This window comes from Parasteatoda tepidariorum, chromosome 6 (assembly GCF_043381705.1).
Source record: "Parasteatoda tepidariorum isolate YZ-2023 chromosome 6, CAS_Ptep_4.0, whole genome shotgun sequence".
NCBI lineage: Eukaryota > Metazoa > Arthropoda > Arachnida > Araneae > Theridiidae > Parasteatoda > Parasteatoda tepidariorum.
Genome location: NC_092209.1, coordinates 68,941,771 through 68,957,639, shown reverse-complemented (window position 1 = coordinate 68,957,639; position 15,869 = coordinate 68,941,771). Strand labels below are relative to the sequence as shown.

The 15,869-nt window shown below is 30.2% G+C and overlaps 1 protein-coding gene across 1 annotated transcript in view; it reads left to right on the top strand.

Annotated features, from left to right (window-relative positions):
* Positions 1-354: 354 nt before the first annotated feature.
* Positions 355-15,869, top strand: part of LOC107437843 (heparan sulfate 2-O-sulfotransferase pipe) — an 83,248-nt gene continuing 67,733 nt past the window's right edge. Inside the window, exon 1 of the mRNA XM_043052722.2 lies at positions 355-542. The gene's annotated coding sequence lies outside the window, so the exon portion shown is untranslated. The remainder of the gene's footprint in view (positions 543-15,869) is intronic.

The window sequence follows — 15,869 nt, the reverse complement described above, 5'->3', positions numbered from 1 at the left end:
ACACATGGCAAGTCTTGAAAATGGGTGTTTATTTTTTGCGCTTGAAACTTGTCGACTGTAATTTCCAATCTATATGTTTTTAAAAGCGAATTAAGTTTTTAAATTTAGTAATTTCTTAAAAAGTTACCTCATTCTTAAAATGAAATTATTTTGCTAATATTCAGGTGTAGATCTTGCCTCTTATAAATTTTTAACCTCTACCTCGGTTATTTAAAAGACATAAACAGCTTAAAATACATTTCTCTCCACTTAATTCGATAAATTTTGGAAGAAGTCGCCGTTGTTAAGTTTGGCGAACAAACATGAGCGTGAATCTTGTTTGGCTGGTTTTTACCTATCCTCATAACAACCCTATTTCTCTAAAGGAGGAAGAAACTGCTCATCATCGTTCCTAGATTCTCTCTTCCAATCTGTTCTTAAATTATGTCTTCCCTAGGAGGTTCACTCTTTGAAATTTTAAAATTTATGCTTCCCATAAACTAATTTAACAAAATTAACCGGTATTTTCGATCAACATTCATATTATGGATATTTACCTAATGGTAAGTATAGTTTGCTTTTTTTTTCTTCTGGATTCTCACTTTTTTCCTTTTTTCTTATCTTGTCTTTTTTTCAACAACAATAAGAATTTAATGCATAATCAATAAATATAAGAATTTACTGCATATTAGGCAGAGTAATATCAATAATAAAATTGGGACTGTTATTCGCCTATTATTTTATTCACGATTGAAAGTCATTAATAACTACTGTATCACTTAACGAATACTAAATATATATGCTTTTCTTTAACCGTTTACCTACCGGAGTCAAATTTTGAAGTAATATGAGCTTCTGTGGAATACATGGCAGTATGTTTGCATACAAATTATGTGGATATTTTATTCAATTAACAACCAATTAGGTTTAAAAAAAAAATAGCATTTGCTTGCTTTTAGAACGGGATATGCATTACAAACTATATAATTTTATATTATTAATATATTCATGTTTTTCTAATTGTAAGTGAAGGGAAGATTGTGTTAGCAGTCTTTAACACTTTGAAAAAGAAATTTGTTCCAAAAACGTAACATGGCGCGTAAAAGGTTAATACGTTAGCTAAAATCAGAGATTAAACTCACAAATGGAATTCAACTAACTGTTATTGTGATATAATCAAATTATATCTGCAAAAAATAAAGCTTTTTTTTTGTCTGGTAAGATGTATTCATTGTTCATCAACATGTTGAATGTAATTACAAGCCACTTGTACTAAACCATATCTACCACTCTTTGTTTTTTCCTGTTATGATTACACCTATGTATTTATGATAACAGAGGTATTAACATGCAGACTATAAATATTTTTCCGGAATGCATGAAAAGTATAAGCTGGAAAAAGCTTGGAAACAAACGGAAAAAAATTAAAAGTGGTAGAGAAAGATTGTAGAAACAAATTGTTTTTATTAACTCTTATATAACAAATGTCTTTGTATAATAGAATGTATTATAGAATAAATGCTAAAGCAGCGTAACTTCATTCTGAAATTAACCGCTGGAACGTCATGAATGGACTATGTCCAGTCTTTTTCGCTACCCGTAAACTTGACCGAGGTCGCTTCTAAGAAAGGAGGAACATTTTTTATGATGGATCCTCGCCTTAATTTGGTCTATTCAAACTTTGCATGAGCAAAAAGGACACCATTTCGAAAATCCTAAAGCATGATCTTTTAAATTGGGCCAATAATTTTGCCATGTAAAATCCTCCAAAACATTCACTTCTAAAAAAATATTGCTTACATAGAGCATATATTTATCCAATGCCTGTTCATACATTTATAACACGTGGATTACTTTATGTATCAGTAGGTGAAGATAATAATCACCTTTTCTAAGTGTTATTCAAGACTCAAGAATGTATTATTTAATGTGATTATAATAAATAAGGGTGTATAGAATGCGTTCTTTCAGGAAGAAAAAAACTGCAAATGAAATATAGCTTCATTTCTTGTTTTTAAAAACTGATCTACGATCTCAGAGCAGTGGTTTTCAATAGTAAGCTGTTGCTCGAAAAAACACAGTCAAATTTCAGAAAGGGCATAGCGCCAAGTATAATATTGTGTTCGCGCTGATTAAACTGATTTAATAACATAGGCTGAAGTATTTTTAGACCGAAAAACAAACATATTTTAAAATGAGTTATTTTACCTGAGAAAAAACGGAAAAATTAGTGCAGTGTTTTTTTTATTATTATTATATATAGGTAAATAAATAAGTCTGCATGAACAAGGCAGCCACTATTTTTTATTTTTTAAAAATAAAAAAAATAGCTGCCACTGTGGAAGCGAGAAATTTAAGGTATAAAACAAAATGAATGAAGTACTATTTCTAGAAATAATAGTAATAATAAAATTAATCTACTCACTATGAGTCATGGTGGCTCCGGGGATAGACCGCCAAAGATGTGAACCCTGGTTCAAATCCCAGTGATTGCTGGAGGATACGAATTCCGCACCCGACTCACACCGAAATCAGTGCTGGCGTAAAATTTCCGCAGTGGTAGACGGATCATGGGTTAAAGCCCCCTTCCGTTAATCTAAAAGTTGGATATTTTTTGGTTTTCCTCTTCATGCAACGCAAATACGGTTAGTTCCATCTTAAAGTACTCCACGAAGGCAAATTTCTCTCAATACTTGATCCAGGAGTTCTCTTGTCTGCTATGGTAGGTAACATATATTTGGTAACACACTTTACATAACAATTGAGTTTTAGTTTAAGTAAGGCGAAGAAAAAACATTAAAAACAAATTTTATAGGAAAAAGTTGAGATGAATTTTCGGATAGTAGTATTTTTTATTTATTTCATTTATTTATTTTTATTTTTTTGAGAATAGCAGTTTTTCTAAAATCTTGTTAAGCCAAATAATAATATTTTTCTAAATTAACTCTTAGAAAGATGGCCTGGTATTAAATGCAGAGATGACCACTTGCTCCGGACAGCAAATATATATTTTAAAATGGTAGTTTACCAGTAGTTGTGATTCTTGGTTTAATAAATTCAATTTAATAGATTTTTATCCACCACTATTTCTAAATAATTCGTAGGCTTATATAATTCACCACCAAGTACTACTTATGTCATGCTACTCATTTTTAAAAAGCAAGCAAAAATAGTCAAATATTTGCAAAATTTATTTTGTAGTTATTTACCGTTTTTTTTTAATTGTTTTGGCATGTCCGGAGCAGTTGGCATTTCTGTTAAATGTAAACTAATTGATAAAAATAAAATAACTTATTCTCGAAGGGACAGTAGTAACACCCAATAAAAATATTTCTACCATAATTGATTCGGATGCGACTTTTATCCTGCAAATTTAAATTGATCGTATTTTGCTTGCATTTGAAGTGTAGAGGCAATCGCTCAAACTATGCATTTCTATTTTGTTTAGTACATGCCTTTCTGTCTGACAGTTTAATATTATTTATAATGACATATGCCAAGTAAACTAAGGGACAATATTTTTATAATAAATTGTGAAAATAGAAAAGGATGAGGAAAAATATAGTACACATTTCTTACAACTTAAACATTTAGTAAAAAAATCAATATAGTGCAATTTAACATGTGAATATTTGCTTTTCAGAGAACAAAAGTAATAGTTTAAACCTTAATCATTCAAATTAAGCCACAAGTTATGATATTTTTGATAAAATAAATTTGAAACTTGAGGATTTTAGTGGTTTACTTTTTATTTCTTATTTAATGTTAATTGAGATTATAAAACAAGATTGATAAATTCAAAAAAATTGCTAATTTGAGAACTTTTCATAAATTTTAAGAACTTTTTATTGTCAAATCTCAAATGAATAAATAAGTTTTTGAAAAAGACTTTAAAAGAGGATTTTATTTCTTATTAAAGGTTATTAAAAACGTTATTTTGTACGAAAATTTTTTTCTTCATAAGAATAAATAGTTTTACTTCTTTACTGTGACTAGTATCTTACATTTAATAAATAGCCAATGTAGGCAGTGTCTTACAAAGCGCTCAATAGTGCTGAATGATATCGGGATTTAATTATTAGCATACAACATTTAGAATTATCAACATTTTTCAATGCATTGTGATATTTTTTCAATTTATCTGAGTTATAATACACCGTATCCAATGATTATTATTTCTGATAATATCGCGAGATTATCATATTTGATTCTTGTCATTGATCATCGGTATCGATTATTATAGTTCATAATATAAAGCTCACAAAACATGGTATTCACGATTTATGGAGAAAATTCTTTTTAAAATATCATTGCCTCAATAACTCGAATCTTGATATTGTATGGTACAGCCACCCATTAATATATATCATTATCTCTTGGTAAATTGAATGTTGCAAAACGATCACTTGCCAAATATGTTCGTTCCAAAAATGATTTTCCAAAGTAGTTGTAAAATATAAATTGAAAAACTCAATTACAGATCAAAATATGCTTATATTTTCCCATAGCTTTATCACAAAAGCGTAACTTAGAGATGTCCTTGTTACTCAGTACCAGTACTGGTGGGCTCTCATTGATTCATCGAATCTGACATTTCTCAAATAGATAAGATAATGACATGGCTAGACATATAGTCGAATAAATATGGATGACAAAAACATTAAAATAGGGGGGGGAGAGGACAATATATGTACAATATGTCAGGGGATAGAGGGTTCGCATCCCAGTTGACCCGTGTTCGAATAACTACGATGATTGTATTCGATACTAATTCCGCACCCGACTCGTACCAACCACAGTGCTGACGTCAAATATCCTCAGTGGTAAACGAATCATGTGTCTGATTCTTCACCCTCAGGCCAACCATGGGACATAATAGAATGTATTATAGAATAAATGCTAAAGCCGCGTAACTTTATTTCTGAAATTAACCGCAGGAACGTCATGAATGGACTGTGTCCAGTCTTTTTCGCTACCCGTAATCTTTTCTCTACCCGTATCTNGCAGACTGTTTAAAAAGTGAACCAGTTGTGCGCATGAACCCAAAACCTTTTATAAAAGTAATTGAGAGAAATTTATCACATATATTTGAGAATTGAATCTGTAGTGGTTGACAAGTGAATAAGGCAGACCAATAATAGTCATAAATAAAATAAATTTTTAGTCATATATTTGCTACTACTTTCTTATTTTAGCTATATTCTGTATTAAATGACTCGTTCGGAAAGTGGAAATCCTTCATAGTGGTCTGATCGGACTACATATAAAAAAAAACCGTGCGGAGGCGTTGGTTATACGCTGTCAGCCAGCTGTTTTTCGCGGCTTATGTGAAAGGTCAGTGTCAGCAAGCGGTGGGCAGCCTAAATGTAATTTCAGTGTCAGCCATCGGTGGTTGACGCGGCCTAAATGGAAAGTCCAGTGTCAGCCACCGATGGCTGGCGCGGTGCTCAACGTGTTAACTGAGTTATAATACACCGTATCCAATGATTATTATTCTCGAGATTATCATATTTGATTCTTATCATTGATCATCGGTATCGATAATTATAGTACCTTATGTAAAGCTCTCAAGACATGGTATTCAAGATCTGTGGAGAAATTTTTTTCAAAAATATCATTGCCTCAATAACTCGAATCTTGATATTGCATGGTACAGTCACCTAATAATATATAACATTATCTCTAGCTAAATCGAATGTTGCAAAACGATTACTTGCCAATTATGTTCGTTCCAAAAATTATTTTCCAAAGTAGTTGTAAAATATAAATTGAAAACTCAATTACAGATCAAAATATGTTTATATTTTCCCATAGCTTAATCACAAAAGCGTAATTTAGAGATGTCCTTGTTACTCAGTACCAGTCCTAGTGGGCTCTCATTGATTCATCGGATCTGACATTGCTCAAATAAATAAGATAATGACATGGCTAGACATATAGTCGAATAAATATGGATGACAAAAACATTAAAATAGGGGGGAAATGATAATATATGTACAATATGCCAGGGGATAGAGCGCTCGCCTCCCAGTTGACCCGGGTTCGAATACCTGCGATGATTGTATTCGATACTAATTCCGCACCAGTCTCGTACCAACCACAGTGCTGAAGTCAAATATCCTCAGTGGTAAACGGATCATGTGTTTGATTCTTCACCTCCAGGCTAATCGTGGGACTTTTTGTGGGTTTTCCTCTCCACGTAACGCAAATGCAATTTGGTTACATCAAAAAGTCCACGAAGGTAAATTTTTCCCAATACTTGATCCAGGATCTACCTTGTCTACTGGATTGGGTTTAAAATTACAAGGCTACGGAGTTAAACATTTGTAGTCGTACACTCAAATTTTGCTCGGCTGTTCAACAACGATTATAATAGATATAGTTTAACTATAACCTTAAATATAAAAATATTTTGAAAATTGCAAACATATTGGCTGTTATGGAAACGTTAAACAAATATATCCATACTTATTAACTAATCTAATTATCGTGGCTCTTACTCCCCTAGCGCTTAGAATGATCGCATTTACCCTGCTACCTTTTATTTTTAAATTTCCTTCTAAACCAGTAAATGTTTTTACTCGCCTTAAATCCATTAATCTCCATTTCCTGAGCAGCAAAAACTTTATTCCTGAACCAACATTGTTTCCATCTGTTCCTTTATTGCGAAATATTCCCACAATTCTTTTATTTTCGCAATGTCATCGTTTTCAAGCACATGGAAGAGGGAGAAAAAAAAATGAGTTACCCTTTTTTCTTGTAAAGTTACATTTATCTTATTTTTCATTTTTATTAGTTTTATCTATAAATTGCTGAAAAGATGGGATTAATTTTCTTTAATTGTGATTTCCTCATGTGATGTTCATTGTTCATCAAACTGTCATTTTAAGTTACTGGAATCTTTTATTCTAATCTTTCAAATTATCTTCTAAAAAGTATTTTTATCGATTCGCTATCTTTTTAATAACCCATGTCAGCCCGACTGTATTCTTGATGAATGGTATAAAATCAGTATGCTTAAATTAAATGTATATTCCAATCGATTATTTATCAACTCAAATTTTGAAAATCACTTTTTGATAGATTAAGATATAAGTATGGATTTGTATCATCAATATATTATGGTGCCCTGATCGGACTGTGTATGGGCCAGGAAGCTGACCTCACGTCAGAAAGGTCATGGATTCGAATCCCGGACAAGGCATCGATGTTGTTTTTTTCTATGTATTGTCTGTCTTTACTGTGGGAGCAACGTTGGCCTCCCAAATAAGGCGCCCCTGAAAAAATGGCAAACAAATCTGCCAACTGTTACCCGAATGACGAATGTCAATCGGGTGGTCATTGAAAAAAAAATATTATGGTAATAATGAATGAATGTTAATTATAAAAAGAAAATACGCTGTTTTTAAAATGAAACTGTTGCTAAAAAAAGACGATTTCCATATTTGTAAGCAGAATTCTCTCGGTTCTTACGAATTTAAATAATGATGACATAAAACAACCAAAACACATTTTTTTTAAAGAAATGTATTCGTATGATATTTTTAAGCTATCAGGCCTCCGAATGTTAACCCTTTGCTTGGCAGAAATATTTGAGCCATTAAAGGGGCAATGGGATAAAATCTGTACTATTTATTTCTGACAAAATTATAGACCATTAAAAGTTTAACATATATAACTAAGTCAGTTTTTCATTGCACTTCTAAATAATTCAAAATCATATGTGATACTCCACTTAGCTAAAGCCGTGTTGAGCGTTTAAAAAAGTTGTCGAAATTAACCGAAAACCTGCAAATTTTAGTTTGTAGTTTTCCACCGTTTTTATTTTTTATTTAGTATAATAAGTAATAAACCAGTTTCATCAAATGTATGTTTTCTGTTGCAAATTTAATTAAAGTTGATAAGAAATACGGTCCGATAGCAGATTTTTTCCTACTTTCCTTACTTCACTGACTCCTAATTTTCCCGAACTTCTTTCTCTATATGCACCACTGTAACTAATAGGTACCTCGATAAGCGAGCAAACCCTTGCCTTGGGTAGGTGCCGAGGAAGCAAATGATTGATATCTATAAGGTGATGACCAACCCAGAAATGAATGGTAAATTTCTTTGCGCTTAATTGATTTTATTGAATGCTAACTCTAATTGTGATGATATTTTTAATTTTCCATTATATTTCGTCAAGTCTTTTTGAAATCAAGTTTTAACTTGATTTTTTTGTGAATCTTGTGCATATATTATGCAAATATTTTATTTCAAAGTCGTGTTTTCATTACTGTATTTTGTATTTTCAATTTATGTCTAAACTGCATGGTTTCACTTAAATGTTGTACATACCAAGTTATTGGTGCCTGTTATTTATTCCTTCATTCCATAAATTACTTCTAATATATCTTCTACCAGGGATGCCAGCAGCTCCGCTTTCTTCAAAAGTTTTATTATATTGGAATCGAATGGAAAACTTGCAGAATTAGGATAATTACGATTACTCTTTTTTAACACGTTCACGCCGGGATGGCCCACCGGTGGGTCACGCTAGATTTTCTCATCTTGGCAGCGCACTGGAGTAAAAACTGGTAGCAATAAATTTCATATTTTAGTTTTTTTCCGGGAATAATGAAAATCCATAACTACCAATTGTTTTTAACGGATGTAATTTTTATAATAAATTGCTTCTTCCGTGATTAAATTCCTTACAGTGAATTGTTATTGTTGAGAATAGATTAACTCCTCCCGAATATTATCTAATATTGAAATAGTTCTTCTACCAGTATTTTCACTTTTCCCGGCGAGAACGTGTTAAAGTATCACCACAAAATAACAGCACGGATGCCAACTTGCTCGTCTTTGTCAAAAAATATTTTCTAGTGATAACGAAATTTAAGAAATTCTTTTAATTAGTATTTTCTATTTCAAGATATCATTAAATTTCGCCTCGTCACATTTTTCTGCTTTATTAAAAGAATTGGCATTCAATGAAGCTATCGAGAAACTTTTAAAATATTTAACTTATCTCTCAAAGTTTGATTCCTGACATAGTATGGAGCATTTGTATTTTTTATCGTACTATTTTATTCTGTACAATGTCAAGTTCATTTAGAAAATACTTTGGTATTCTGTACCATGCCAGTGAAGCATAAGTAGCTATCGGTTTCAGGGTTTATACATAAAGTAGTTTTTTTTAGGTGAAGTGGCATATTTCAGTGTTTTCCTATGACTGATCTTTGAGCTGTTGTGCCTCAGGTTTTGGAGATGATGTCTTTTACACACCACTTCATATTCAAAAGTTCATATGCATTAGGGATGTACCGAATATTCTGCCACTATTTGGTATTCCGCCCTTGTGCCTAAAATTCGGTTGGCCAAATGTTCGGCTAAGTAATAATTGGGAAGTCATTTTTTGACAATTTTTTTTTATGGGGGGGGGGGATTTTGTTAGATTTAACACGTTGAATGCCATGGGAGTCACCGGTGACCGGGGAAGTCAAGATTATTAGAAGCACATAATTCGAGTAAATTGTTTTATTTTTTTATATTATTACCGTTATTAAGATGGTTTGAAGAAATTAATGCAATATAGAACTTTCACAAATAGTTTTATTTATAAACACAGAGATGCCAACTTGCTCTAGACAGAAAATAAATATTTTCAAGTGGTAGTTTATTAATTGTGATTCTTGGGTTGATAAATTCAGTAAAGTAGATTTTTATCCACCACTATTTCTAAACAATTCGTAGGCTTATAAAATTCACCACTTTTGTCCGTGAATTCTCCCCATCATGCCGATCATCATCCAAGACATCCACAGCACTCCTGTGGTTATCTTTTTACCAACATCATTACAGGCGCCCACGGGCACTACCTCAGATGAAAAAGTCAATTGTCCGCTTCGCGGGCAGGCACTTTGTATTCTACTCTAGTTCAAGTTTCCGTGAATTCACGCTAAACCTTTTAAAAAACTCGCAATATCTGTCTAATATTTGCAAATTTAGTTTGTAGTTATTTATCGTTTAGCGAGACGGGCAAGCCATGTTGAATTAGCGTGGCATTCAAAGTGTTAATAAAGAATAATCTAAATTCATAATTTTTACAATAGAATATTAGAAATAGATTTTACTCATGTTTGTTTAAGTTCTGAAACTTGTTAACACGTTCACGCCGGGTTGACCCACCGGTGGGTCACGCTAGATAGTCTCATCTTGGCAGCGCACCGGAGTAAAATCTGGTAACAATAAATTTCATTTTTTAGTTTTTTTCCACGAATAATAAAAATCCGTAACTACCAATTGTTTTTAACGGATGCAATTTTTATATTGAATTGCTTCTTTGTCGTGATTAATTTCCTTACAGTGAGTTGTTATTGTCGTATTGTCGAGAATAGATTAACTCCTCCCGAATATTATCTATTATTGAAATAGTTCTTCTACCAGTATTTTCTCTTTTCCCATACCAGAATTTTCACTTTTCCCGGCGTGAACGTGTTAAATTATGTTCCGAAAGATACTTGGAAAAACGAACTTTGAAGAATTGAAATAGATTATTTTGTACTAAACTATGAGTTTTTCAATGTTGATATTTTTTTCTTTAAATTATATACAGGCAATTTCATAATTTTTTCAAAATTCAGAACTTTTTTTTCATGTTTGCATATTTTTCTTCTTTAACTATAGCAAAGCATGTTAACGGAGCATTTCTAATAAACTTTATTCTTTAACTGTCATTTTTTCTTCTACGGTAAGACAGATAACTAGTAACATGAAAAACTGTGATTCTCAACGCTAAAGTTATACTTTAGAACTAAGAACAATTATTTTTTGTTTCTTTATTTCATTAATTTTTCTTTTAATCAGCGTTTATATTATGAGAGCATTTTTTAATGAACGTTATATTTTTGTGGTCACTTCTTTCCAAAAATACGACAATGTGAAAAAGTTCAATTAAGATTTTTAGCATTAAATCTAAGAATGATTTAAAATTTAAGAATGATTTTTGTTTTAGTATCCATTCAGCTTTTCCTTTTTTATGGACGTTTTTATTATGACGCGGCAATTGAGAGAGTTTCTATTCGATATTAATCTCCACTTTTTCTTGAAAATACAGTAATTGGAAAACTTAAATGTTTAGCTTTAAATTTTCTTTCAAAAAGCGAGATAGATTTTTCTTTTTTGCTTTTATACCTTTGTTTTTTATAGGCATTTTTATGATAGCGCTGGACGTTTATGATAGATATCTCATTTAATGTTTTATGGATAAGATTTTTTCCCGGAAAATATTACTTTTAGGATTAAAGTTTGTTTTCAAGAATTAAGAGGATATTTTTTTCTGTTTTTTTCAGCTTTACAACTTAAGTTGTTTTTTTTAAATAGCCGTTGGTTTGTTATTTTATCTTAAATATTTATAAATGTCTAATTATCTTAAACATTTTTATCGAAGTTTTTTTTTACCTTTACACAAGAATAATAATACATTTAAGTTTTTATTATTTTTCAATAGTAACTAAATTTAATTATACACAAAAAACTATTTATGAATGATTTTCTTTATTTTAAATTTTACTATTCGATCTATTTTTTTTCGAATATTTGGTATTCGGCAAAATCACTATTTGCTGCATCCCTAATAGGCTAATTCCACTTTGTTCTAGCTCCATCGTGGTGAGGCTTTTAAAATATTTACAAAATTACTAAAAATTTTGAAAGTTTTTGTTTTTAAATTTCTACCACTCTATTAAATATTTAAAAGATATAAATAATAGATCAAATTCTAATCACTAAACTTATTTCCAAGAAATTCCAAATGTCAAAAATTGCTATAAACCTGAAAAAGTGTTTAAATATAGCAATTAATAATTAAACGATTTTTCTGACCGAAATTAACAGTTTTTCCGTCAAAAATTCAACTCATATTCATTTCATTATTTCTAATAAATCATTTATTTTTAATTAATGATTATTAAGGTAAAAAAATTATTTAATTTTATCAAGTATATAAAACTGCTTCTTTTATCAGATACGGTAGAGATTGTTAAATAGTTTTAAAAAAGAATAAGCAAACTCCTCCCGAAAACCAACTAAAACTGAAATGGTTTTATACCTCCAGCCTTACCTCTTTACGTCTCACTTCCACCACTGCGCTTTATAATATTCTAAAAATTTCTTTCTTTCTTTCTCCATAATATTTTTCTCAATTTTAAAAATTAAATATAGATGCCACAAACTGGCTCTTGTGCCATTGCATACCTGCCAACTTGCTCCGGACAGCAAATATATATTTTAAAGTGGTAGTTTATCAATAGTGATTCTTGATTTAATAAATTCAATTTAGTAGATTTTTATACACCACTATTTCTAATTAATTCGTAGGCTTAAATAATTCATCACTTTTTAGTACGTAAGACATGCTATACATTTTTAAAAAAAAGCAAAAATACTCAAATATTTGCAAATTTTACTTCGTAGTTATTTACAGTTTTTTTTAATTATTTCGGCGTGTCCGGAGCAGTTGGCATCTCTGCTTCCGGAAGATTTTATTTTCATATTTAAAGTGGTAGCAATACTCAGGTTATTCCAATTAACTTTTTGAATTATAATGATAATTATGAATGAATTTGACTACCACTACACATAAATAATTACAATAAATATATAAGAACATAATAATTCTTGCGCAAGCGAATTTCATCGGGATCTAAATATAAATATATTTTTGAGTCAGGTTGTTTTTTGTTTTACAACCACTCTGAAAATCCATTCTCGGAAAGAGTAAAAGTTGGCAGGTCTGCCATTGACTCAAACTAACGAACAATCATTTTAAAAGTTAATTTGGCAATGTTAATCATTGAGAAATGCTTCCAATGCAATAATAAATATTAACGTTTTTTTTTAATTTTTGAAAAAATGGTAGCAAGTTTTAAAAAAGTTGCCACATGATCTAAAAAGTGGCCACTGTTAAAAATGTGGCAACTGGCCTCTGATCCCCAGTAGCAAAATTACCTAATTTTGATCTGCAATATCTCCCTCCTTCAGATTTACAAGAAGAAGAAAAATTACAGGAAAATATATGTCATTAATAGTTGCAGTATTATAGTTGCTACTTTATTTTTCAAATTTTATTACTGTTGCCACTTAACACTAGAAATTGTACCACACTTTAATGAAGCAAATCCGACAAATTGTCTAACTGTAATCAGAACTTAAATTTTCATTCGTACCTCCCCCCGGCATAACAATTCTTAATGAGAGTAACAGTTCGAATTCTTAGAAATGTAGATCAACTATCATTTGTCTCATTATGTCTGGCGGTGACCAATTTTAATTTCTTTACTGAGCATGTGCGCCAGGGTAATTATAGCTTTACTTGCCCTAATTGCTAGTTACTCTTTTTCTTTTTTGCAGAACGAGATGTTAATCTCTCTGTTGTTTAATGGCGACCAGAAGAAAAATGAACTTTTCTTAGAAATGGAATATCTCGTTCAGAATAGTTACTTAATATCTAGTAATGGCGATTTTTGATATGTATTCCTTTTTAAATTTATCATTAAATTCTCTTTTTGCTGTTTTATTTTTAATACTAGTTATTTTATCTTGTGGTCGATCTTGCGGTATTGGAGAAATTTAAAAATTTCGCCAAAATGATTTAAACTTTTTTAATTTAGCGTCCGCTTTTTGAAAATATATTCTAATTTGTTTCATAAAAGCGAAAAGTGGTATTACAAGTGTTTTTAGCATTTATTTTGCAAAATTTGTTTTGTATTTGCAATTTATTTTTCGTTTTCGAACTAAAATAGTTGTTCGTTGCAAATTCAAATGTAAATTATATTACTTTTTATTAATAACAAGACTAAAATATTCTGTTATAAAAATAAATCACATTTGTTTTCGGATCAAAAGTAGGTAATAAAATTATAAAGGTTATGCTTTAACCATAACTAAAAATAACTAATTCAAAATTCTAATACAGTAATAATAATAATTAAGAATAGAAAGAGCTTCTTTCATTGGCCAAAAGACCAGTTATAAATTAAATAGTTTTGTTTCCAGTTTTTTCCTCTTTCCTGTTTTATTTTCAGCCCTGATTACTATTCTGATAAATATTCTGTTACAAAACCTTATAAAGAATCAAGAAATTTTCTGTTACAAAAGTCTTTCAAAGAGTCAAGAAGTATTCTGTTACAGAATCTTTCAAAGAATCAGGAAATATTCTGTTACAAAAGCCTTTCAAAGAATCAAGAAATAATAAGAATTAAAACAATACTTTTAAAGAATTAAAAAAATATTCTACTACGAAAGTATTTTAAAGAATCAAGAAGTCTTCTATTACAAAAATCTTTCAAAGTATCAAGAAATATTCTGTTACAAAACCTTATAAAGAATCATGAAATTTTCTGTTACAAAAGTCTTTCAAAGAGTCAAGAAGTATTCCGTTACAGAGTCTTTTAAAGAATCACGAAATATTCTGTTACAAAAGCCTTTCAAAGAATCAAGAAATAATAAGAATTAAAAGAATACTTTTAAAGAATTTAAAAAATATTCTACTACGAAAGTAATTTAAAGAATCAAGAAGTTTTCTGTTACATAAATCTTTCAAAGAATCAAGAAATTACAAAACCTTATAAAGAATCAAGTAATATTCTGTTATAAAAGTCTTTCAAAGAATCAAGAAGTATTCTGTTACAGAGTCTTTCAAAGAATCAAGAAATATTCTGTAACAATAGCCTTTCAAAGAATCAAGAAATAATAAGAATTAAAAGAATTAAAAAAATATTCTACTACGAAAGTCTTTCAAAGAATGAAAAATTATTCTATTTCATCATTGCTTTTAACCAAAAATAAAAGGTTTAGTATCTTACTAAACGCTAAGATTTTCATTCCATACAAAAAGAAATTCGTTTCTTAAAAGTGCCTGATTACCTGCTATATACTTTAACCCCTTGGGGACGGTTGATTCAGAAAAGCATTCGTACAAAATGAGAAACAAGTTGTAATTAAATAAAAAACGGCAACTTAAATGTAGTCGTTGCTAATTTGACAGACTTACTTTGCTTTTATTTTAATTATTGTTAGTTTAATCATATATATAATCAATGTTCATACAAAGTATAACTAAATAATTTTATTTTGAACAAAGTAAAGGTAAATTAAATAAATCAAACAATTATAACTCCGCCCCCAAATAAACTGCTAAAGAAATACTTTGGCTACCAGTTTTATCTTTTTACGTTGATTGATACTGTTTTACGCTGGCACTATTTGTGACAGTCGGCACGAAAGGCTTAACTACTATTCTACTATAGGTGGAATAGTAGCAATTAGTAAAGAGTTAATATTTTGCTACTATTCCACATGAGGATACTAATTCCTTATTAGAAGCGAAGATTTCAGATACTTTTCATCCTGATAAAGGAGATTAAAAAACATATTTAAATTGCTTCATAATAACACACAATTTTATGAGATAATTAGAAATACAGCCTACTGATTATCACTTTTTTACATCACATCATAGTTTTGCACGTTTACTATATTTAAAGATTTGGGTATGCAATTTTAAAGCTTCACGTTTTCTACTTATATTTAGGGCGTGAATATTCTCCTCATCTGGCTTATGCCACATTCTTGACCCCTGTCAAAGTAAAAATTAAATTTACCTGGAATTTCAACTGACTACTGTAAAAAGAAAACAAAATGCAATCAGTTTTTGCCAGACCTTGAAAAAAAAAACAATACTAAATTAGTTCCTATCTCTGGTTAATTGAATTTCTCACGTTGAGTCAGTAGCCTTGAAAATTGCATGTCTGTCTCTGATCGATTTTAAAAGTTGATTTATTATTTAGTGATTATGTTTTCATGGGAAAATTCAAGTTGAAATGCCTATTGAAAATTGATTGATT